Source organism: Capsicum annuum, chromosome 4 (genome assembly GCF_002878395.1).
Source record: "Capsicum annuum cultivar UCD-10X-F1 chromosome 4, UCD10Xv1.1, whole genome shotgun sequence".
NCBI lineage: Eukaryota > Viridiplantae > Streptophyta > Magnoliopsida > Solanales > Solanaceae > Capsicum > Capsicum annuum.
Window position 1 is genome coordinate 184,769,906 of NC_061114.1, and position 9,694 is coordinate 184,779,599.

General features: G+C 37.6%; 1 long non-coding RNA gene across 1 annotated transcript; it reads right to left on the bottom strand.

Annotated features, from left to right (window-relative positions):
• Positions 1-3,216: 3,216 nt before the first annotated feature.
• Positions 3,217-6,157, bottom strand: LOC124897560. The gene is made up of 4 exons (XR_007054308.1): positions 5,551-6,157; positions 4,562-4,619; positions 4,365-4,482; positions 3,217-4,278 (listed from the first exon to the last, which is right to left on the bottom strand). It is a non-coding gene; the product is annotated as an uncharacterized LOC124897560 (long non-coding RNA).
• Positions 6,158-9,694: the final 3,537 nt, after the last annotated feature.

Sequence of the window (9,694 nt, forward strand, 5' to 3'; positions counted from 1 at the left end):
GCTCCTTTAGAAATTTTTATGTACTTTGTGTGTGTGGAGCTAACTCTTTCTTGTGAGCGGCATCGATACTTTAGGGTAGAAGGTAAAGTCTTACTCTCGATTTGGATAAATGGGTGAAGTAAGTTGCATTGTGAAGATTGAGACAGTTTTTGAAACTTTTGTGTTTCCTCTTAGGATGCTTTGTTCATTGGGAAGGTTTATTTGATACAAACTTGCATCCTTGCTTTATACATATGTGCTTATTAAAAAAAATTAATTTACTTGTTGCCATGACATGTTTAAAAAGTATTTGAAGAGCTTTGTTAGCTTATTCCTTTACTGTAGCTTTCTTTTGGGAGGATTTGAGTTAAATACCCTATCTCTTTGAATTGTTCTTGATTGCTTAAGGACAAGAGATAGTTTAAGTTTGGGGGTGTTGATAAGCCATCATTTGATGAGTTTCTAGTACTTTTTCAGCCTAAATTATCAAGCTTTTTCATTGATTTTCGTTGATTTGATATTTATCTCATGCTCATTTGTGTAGAAAAAGTTGAAAAGGGAAGATGAGCAATTCTTTCAAGTCAAAAGGAAGTCAAATGTGAAAGTAAAGGGCCATCTGCTTTGCATCCGCTTTCCACCCACTTAAGCAGATCAAGAGCAAGGTGACATTTTTGTAATATTGGGAAAATGTGGAATTGAGGCTTAAATAGGAGATTTTAGCTCATTTTCACCATCTTTTATCTAGTCACTATCCATCCTTAGATTAGTTTAGGGTTTTTGCAATTTCTTGGAGCTTGGTGCCTAAATTTGTATTAATTTGAGCTAAGACTTAATTAGAGGAACTCCAAAGAGTGTATTTGGCATCTTCCATTGAAGATTCATTGGAGCTTAAAGTGTGGTTGCCTTATCTTTATTATTTAATGAATAACTTTGATGGAAATTTTGGTTTATTTGTTTTTATTATGTGTATGATTTGCTAGATACACCTCTTAGGTTTATGCTTGAATAGGGTGCAAATGTGTATAGGTAGTGATATATTTGCATAGATTCTAGTGTGTTGATGATAGGTTATACGAATGCTTGATTACTTTGGTTGGGATTTGTGGGTGAAATCCCCAAATACGCAAATGGGTTTGATGGGTGAAATCTCAAACTCTTGAAAGCTTAAACCATCCATGAAAGAGGGGTTTGCGTGAATTTTAAGAACCTACGTCATCCTTGAAAGAGGGATATAGGAACCAAAGCATTAGCAGACAATTAATAGCATAGTTGACTAATTTTTGCTATATTATAAATATGTGCGATTATGAGGTTGACTATACCTAGGGTACCATCATAGAAATAGAGGTGCCCAATTGAGGTTTTGGGTGGTTTTAATTGACACACTCGTTAGGTACTTGAAAGGGTCAATGAGTGACATCTTTGAGGTTTTATTAAAAAACTAGCCTCAAAGACTCTAACATAGCCTACCAATCATCGTCTATTAGAATTTGCAATAAATCATCATGTTCTCATAACTAGGTTGCCCCTAGGAAAACATAACCCTAAGATCCGTTCTTAATTATTTATGCTCTAATTATTTTAAGTCTCGAATTAATACCTTAGAAGCCCAAGAATTGTTTATATGTCAAAAGTTATACAAAACCCTCAAATCATTTTATACCATAGGTTTGAATCTAGTTAGTAACTTTTATTTTGAAGTAACTTGATTGCCACTCACATTGTTCCTCCTGGATTCGATCCCGACTCCAAAGTTTGGTAAATATATTGACAACGACTGTCTTGCACTCAAATTGGACGTGTAAGTATAACGTTATCACTCTGCGTACTAGTACGTATGTATTGACCCCCTATATCTCAAGATCCGAGGCACTGTCCTGCGGTCCTGTTCAGCAGTAGACCTGTGTGTGTCTGGAGTTGCAGTTGGTGAGCCTTCTCTATTCTGAAAGGCCTGCTTTTAAGATTTCTGTGTTCTTTCTGTTTTATGGTCTACTGGGGGCCTTGTACCGGTTTTAGACAGATGTTGGTTTTCATGTTATTAGAGATTTCGCAGACTAGTGTCATGTAGTTTTAATATTGAGTACTTGCTTTTGTATTGGCCAGTTACTTATAAGATTGATCATGTCTCTGTTATGTTATCTTTCTGCATTTCTATAAATTGTATGATCATTGTGCATGATTGTCATACAGAGATGGGCGCTCGGGCCTCACGGTTCGAGATGCTCGTCATGGCCAGGGCCTTGGCTCGGGTCATGACAGTGCAGGGTTTGGGGAAGGGCTGGACCTCAAGGGTCTGTACCATAGGTTTGAATCTAGTTAGTAACTTTTATTTCGAAGTAACTTGATTGCTACTCACATTGTTCCTCCTGGATTCAACCCCGACTCCAAAGTTTGGTAAATATATTGACACCAACTGTCTTGCACTCAAATTGGACGTGTAAGTATAGCGTTATCACTCTGTGTACCAGTACATATGTATTGATCCCCTATATCCCAAGATCCGAGGCACTGTCCCGCGGTCCCGTTCAGCAGTAGACCTGTGTGTGTCTGAAGTTGCAGTTGGTGAGCCTTCTCTATTCCGAAAGACCTGCTTTTCAGATTTCTTTGTTCTTTCTGTTTTATGGTCTACTGGGGGCCTTGTACCGGTTTTAGACAGATGTTGGTTTTCATGTTATAAGAGATTTCGCAGACTAGTGTCATATAGTTTTAATATTGAGTACTTGCTTTCGTATTGGTCAGTTACTTATGAGATTGAACATGTCTCCGTTATGTTATCTTTTTGCAGTTCTATAAATCGTATGATCATTATGCATCATTGCCATACAGAGATGGGCGCTCGGGCATCATGGTTCGAGATGCTCGTCACGACCAGGGCCTTGGCTCGGGTCATGACAGTGCAGGGTTTGGGGAAGGGCTGGACCTCAAGGGTCTATTGTACGCAACCTTACCTAACATTTCTGCAAGAGGCTGTTTCCACGGTTTGAACCTTTGACCTTCTGATCACAAGGAAGCAACATTACCAGATACTCCAAGGATCCCCTTCCCATGACCAACATTGATCATTCAAAATTTCAGGGAACAAATTAACCAGAAGCTAGACCTACAGTGTAGGACTTCTTGTATTGCTGAGTTAGAAAGCCAATTTATGACAATGCTGAGTAAAAAAGCTAATTTATGACAATTCTAAGATTAGACTTATGATTTCAAGTAAGAATAGCAAATAATTAGAGACTCCAGTAAGCAAGAATTCTCCTTTCATTCCTTGTTTTCTATTTCTATTTTAACTTTTTATTTTTTTGGGTACACTTTGGAACTATTATTTCTTACCAGGGAAGTAAACCTGAAGATGACCTCTTCCGTAGGCATCAATTTCAGCAATAACACCTTCCCACCACCCGTCAGACCACCAAGCATCAACTGCAGCCCTTACTTCAAGAGAATAGTCAGAAGAATCCACCAGATGCCGGGGCCGAATAATGAGGTGTCCTGTGTATCTCATGCCTAATTTATCAGAGTCTGCGATTCTATAGGAGGGAATCCATTCCTATAAATCAAGAAAAAGTGATGAGGAAATAGGGTCAAGGGAGAACAGACAAGTCAATATATGTAAGTAGATCATAAGTTATATAGTAAATAAACTTATAGTTGCAGTGATTAAGACCCCAAGCTTGTCAAGACCACCACAATCCTGGATGTCATCATATTGAACTTTTAGATATTTCCCTGATAACTGTAAGGCCTTACACCGGAACCAACAGCCTCTCATGCCACTTTCGTGGCAAAGAACCTCTAAGTTGCCACCAACTTCAAAAGACAGCTTACATTGAGGTTCATTTGAAGGATCTACTCAGGTTATATCTCTTACTTCATGCAACATATGACCCTTTGACTTAAGCTGCACGTTAGGATTATGCAACATGGAAAATATTGTTTGATTATAGTATCCATCCAGTTCCCATAGAGAGAATGGCATGACCTTCATTTTTCTGAATTCCCTAGAGCACAGACACTAGAGGAAAAATTTTTTAGGACAAGAGAAATATTCTTCTCATAATCTCCAGGAGTTAAAACTGCAGCAGGAGCATCAATACACTTGGCATACATCACCTGAGCACGAGACGTGATAAGTACTTCTCTTGGGTATCCCCCAAGCTCAGGAATTACACACTGGACTTCCTGAAAATGTTGAAACAACTGCACCCCAACACTTTTCTCTCCCTTCTTGTTCTCATAAATATCTTTCAAGTAACCTAGGAAGTGACTTTCTTCTTCAGTCCTGATTATAGTGAAGGAACAAACCTGCAGAAAACTAAGAGATCGATTACAAGAGGCAGGAAAAGAAATTTGAGGTCAAGGAACTGATATTAATGATACAAAGTGCTTACAGTTATTGAAATTCCATTTGTGCTAAAAGAAGGATAATGCGTAAGCTGTTTTGTGCAGATCCAAGCAGTACCACAAAAATTTTGATTTTTTTGGCTTCAATTTGCTGGGAAGCTGACCCTGGGATAGATATATCCCCTTCTGTAACTGTAGTTGAAAAATTACTAATATATAAAAAGTAAATCAATATATTTGAGACCTCATCAGATACGTGACCAGCCATTAAAGCACTCCTTCTCCTTTACTTCTCGGGGTATCTACAAGATAGGAAAGTCAAATTTACTATAAAATAAAGCAGATTTAGGTTGAGATATAAGTAATTTATAGCCACTAGGCTTAGCATTCTTTCTACAGAGATCTATTTATATACATCCAGAGGTGGGGCTAGCCTATTAAAGAGGGTTCGGACGACCCCCCTTCGACGGAAAATTATATTATCAATACATGGTTAAAATAAATTTTATTCATATATTCTAGATGTTGAACCCTCTTTGATGAGTTTTCTTTAGATTTTGAACCCCCTAAGCAAAAAACTTGGCTTCGCTTTTGTATACAGTATCAACAACTCAAAAGCATAAGCAACTTTGCATATTATACTGCAATACAAGGGATTCAGCTTAAAAAAGAACGTTCAAGGGCTACAATTCCATAGGCGACTATGGGGTAGATAGTCAGGTGTAATCTTAATCTTTTCCTATCTTTTTTAATTAGCTGAAATAATCAATATAAGAAGGAAACCTCATGCCGTTGACCACATTCTAGCACGGCAAGTAGCTACACAATTTACCCGAAAGCATGGCTTACTTCTGTAAAAAGATATAATTTCTTCACCAATGAATACATTTGTGCAGTTGGATTGATAAAAATCCTAACATATCAACAAATTTCACAAGTAATTGTTTGTGAAGTGGTAGGGGCATACTAGTGGGATAAAGAGGAAGTGTATTTTGCAAATGTAGTTACTTGCAGCTACTGGAATTTGAATGAGCAGATTCAACACAATATATCTTTGAAATAAAAGAGGTTTATTGTTCAAGTGAAATTCTAAAATGGTGTTAGAAACAAAAGGCAGACTCAAACTGATCAACTAGGTTTATTAAAGATTCAAAATCATTTGGAAATGCAACAGAGCATAGCCAGACAGCAGCAAGATCCCAACCAGACATTTTTTAACCGCATTAGTATTACCTTTTCGAGAAGGATGATGTCAATCATTGTTGAATGCTGTACAAAACACCCCAGTTGTAACAACAACAATAATAAAATACCTAGTGTAATTCCACAAGTAGAGTCTGGCGAGGAATGTACGCAGACTTTATCCCTACCTAGTAGAGATAGTGATACTGTTGATAATAGACACTCATCCCCCTTGCCCCCACTACCCAACTTATGGGCCAAATGGCCATCACTTTCCCTAGGGAATCGTTGCACCTCTAGGATTATTTCCTTGAGTTTAACCCCTTTCTCTTTTAGGATGAAAGTTGAATAGAAATGAGATTGCGCCTTTGCACGTTAGAGCAAGGATGTCATCAACCTTATTGCGGAACCCCCCAAAGATTTATTAGTGCAATCAAGAAAAAGAGAATAGCATCAACACATACATTCTCCATTGGTTATCTTTCCCACCAATTAGAGCTAGAACTGATTATACAAAAGGGCAAGAACTCTAAACCCCTTTCCCTTTTCTATCAAAAAGTTAAAATTGACTGTATCAGGAAAAACAAAGATGAACATTCTAGCTTTTATTAGGGAAAAAAAGGATGGCATAGATGTAGAAGGAAACTTTTACCTCTACTTCTTTTTTTCTAGTTTATGTTGAATGCAAATTTTTACCTCGATCTCTCTGCAAACGCTATTAAAATCGACAATGGTAGAAAGATGGACTCACAAATTTAGATACAAAATTGAGACTACTTAGATAGTTAATTTTTAGAGTTGTGAGCCAAATTTTGTTGATCCAATCCTGAAAGTTTTGCAGTGTGATCCATATTTGTGATTTTTCATGGGGTTTGTGGTGATAGCGTAGAGATTGGGCATCAGCTCAATCCTGAAGGACACCACTGATTCCGCTGGGTGGGCAAGGGTAAAGCCCCCATTGTTTGGACCTGTATGTTTTTTGGCCTACGACTTATTTTTATGCACGTATATATAAGTGCATTTAGTGGGTTGTTTAGGGTGTTCCAAAAATACACATCATTGAGACTTGTTAGAGTGTGTACCCTACTGATTTTAGTGTTTTACTCTAATAGTTGCCTATTAGTGGAACGAGTCAGCTAACGTGGTTCACGTAAGTAAAACTGAAGACAATTATTTTTACGTGGAAAACACCCGACTTAAGAAAGGTGTAAAAAGCTACGACTTGTACCTCTACAGGATTTAACCCCAACTTCACTAATACTCTTGAGCCTCAACAATCAACAAATTACAAGACTTCTTGTAAACTAGGAATTAAAACTTCTAACTCCTATTTCTACAATAACATACACCTTCCCAAGATAAGTGTACCCAAGTTTTTGAGTTCCCTAACTTGAAGACATAACTTCTAACTCTGTTTATAATTTACTGAGACAAGAACACATACTCATTACAACTCAAAGAACCAACCTATTACACGGAGTCTATGACTTGCTAAGTAAAGGACCAGGTTCTTCTTCAAGTTAGTGAACTTGTTTACTGATTGATGATTTTCTTGTTCAGTGCATAAGTGAAACACTTGAATGTTGTTTGTTGTATTTAAGCCAATTCCTAATTGAGTCCTTTAGATAAAGTATTCTTCTATCTTTAATAGGACTCTACCAAGTAGTTTCACTCGGTGTTGCAACCTTTTATCTTCTTGACTGAATAGAACTCTTCTGCTTTATCCCCTAGTTTGGCTGGACTCCTTGATCAACTAAATTTCTAAGTGTTGGATTTATCTTCTCTTTTTTATCCTCTTTGTTGTATGTGAGTGTTGATAGCATATCTAAATCTTTTTGCTTATCCACTCCTGACTTTATGGATGTTTATCTTATCAGTAGTCTTGCCTGCGACTATTCTTTCTACACTTGTGTGGACCATCTTACACAATATGTTTCATCCATAAGTCCATCATCAAAACTTCAGTACCCTAACAAATTCCCCCTTTTTGATGATGACAAACACAATATCCATCACAAAGTCCTGACATTCTCAATAAAGGAATTAGACAAAAGAACACAGAATGAAACAAGTTAGTCAATTAAGTTATAAGCATTGCATAGTCTATTCTTCTTCCTTTGACATCATCAAAAAGCTGGGCTCAAATAGTGAAAAATATTTAATAATCCATAGCCACTGGGCCTATCACTAAAACAATTAAAACCTTAAGTAAAAACACATTTATGCAGTATGAAAAATAGGAGTAGAACACAATTAAGAAAGTAAGTCCATTCTATTAAAAAATAGGATACAATTAATAATAACCAAAATAGCAAAAGAGATAATAGGCCACATAGGCAAGAAGGCAAATATGACAGTCCTAAGGCACTAAGAGTGGGACTAAGTAGATGAAGAGGGGGGGGGGGATAAGGGAGGTCAATTTTCGAACAATATCAATATTTTCAGAGCATTTATGTTCTATAGTGTCCTTAAGAGAGGCAATTTGAGCTTGAAGCTCTATCTTCTCAGCATTATGAGCAACCTGAGCAGCGTCCAACTTAGCTTGAACAACTTCCAATTCTGCAGTCTCAACAACAAGTGCATTTCACAACCGTTGCACAGGGTTGTCAGCACTCCTCATGGAAACAGGTAGCCCCATATGGTTCACAATCCCAATAATATCCTTAGTGGTTTGAAGAGACTATACTTGAACAGGGATATTGTAGGCCTCAAAAAATGAGAGTAAGCCAGAATGCATATGGCAAGGCATGGCCATTCAATCTTGAAGTATGACCCTTTGCATATGCTGAATCATAAGGCGAGGCAGATCAATACTCACTTTAGAGTCAAGAAGTTCCATGAGAGTGAGGTTAAGAAAATTGGCTACAGTTGTTATTTCTTATTGAGGAATAATTATTTTATGAACAAAATCAAAATAGAGCTGATGGAGTGGGGACATCTTATGCTTAAGAACTCTACGTGATTTGCAAGAAGAAGATTTTTAGAAATTTTTCGAGATATATCAAGGGCAGAGGCTAGATTATCAAATGGAGGATATGTGACCTTGACATAATGACCCCAACTCCCAGTAGGAATGCTCAGGATTCGAGCAAGATCAGCAGCAACAAGATTAATAGTAACTCCTCTAATAGTTGTGGAGAACATTTCCCCAAGAGATACCCCATTCATATAAAACCCATTAACTTTATTTTTTCTAAACTTACGCTGGTGATCACCTTCAAGAAACAAGTGTGACCACCCCTGAATTTCTAATTTGGAGACTAAGACATCCATATTAGGACCTCCAAAACCAATGACAACACAACCTCTAGCTAACTTGCATTTTTGAAGGTGAATGATATAAGTTGACTGAGAGGCACAATCAGTAGGAGTATCCTCATCAAATTCAAAATTGGGATCTAGCTCAGTAGAGGGAGTAAGGGGAGTATCAGAGAGTGACTCAGAGTCAGAGGAGTCCTGTTTTTCAGATGGGTGGATGATTTCTTTAGAGTGGATTTGTAGGATGAGAGAGTTTGTGAGATGCAATTAGTTTTTGGCTGAGATAAAGGTTTACGAGAAGAAGAGGGTTTTGGAATTTTTTGTTTGATCGACTTGCCTTTACTTACTGAGCGAAGAAGGATATCAGGAGAGGATGAACGGGGATGAAAGAGGAGGAGAAGGAGCAGATGTAGCCACCCATTTTCTCTTACTCGCTTGAAGAGCTTTTGAAAGGGATGCTTCTTCCTGATGTTTTCTTTGATGGATATGAGGAGTTCTAGGAGTAGGTTTAATATGGGTGGGTTCACCCAGATCTTGGTCTTCAACAATAATGGTGGGGGAAGAGGGTTTTTAGATCGTGTCATTCTTGGGATCAAATTAGTAATAGGTTCATCATCAGGCTCGATAATTTAGAAAGGAATCGAAGGTAGTGGTGAAGGCTTAGAAGAGGATGAAAGAGTTGAAGAAAATTGGGCAAAGGGTTTTTTGAAATTTCTGAAGGCTGCAAAATCGGATAGTTTAATAGATATTATAAGAGGAAAGAGAGGTGGTAAGTTAGAATTTGGATGAAGAATAATGGCTGTTGAAGGATTAGTAACAGATTTTAAGGATGGGGAAGATGATGGAGATGCCATAGTGAGGGAGAAACAGTAAGTTGTTCTTGGTTGTGAAGTGGTTAGAGAGGGAATGAATGACAAAGAGGAGGAGAAAAAAGTAT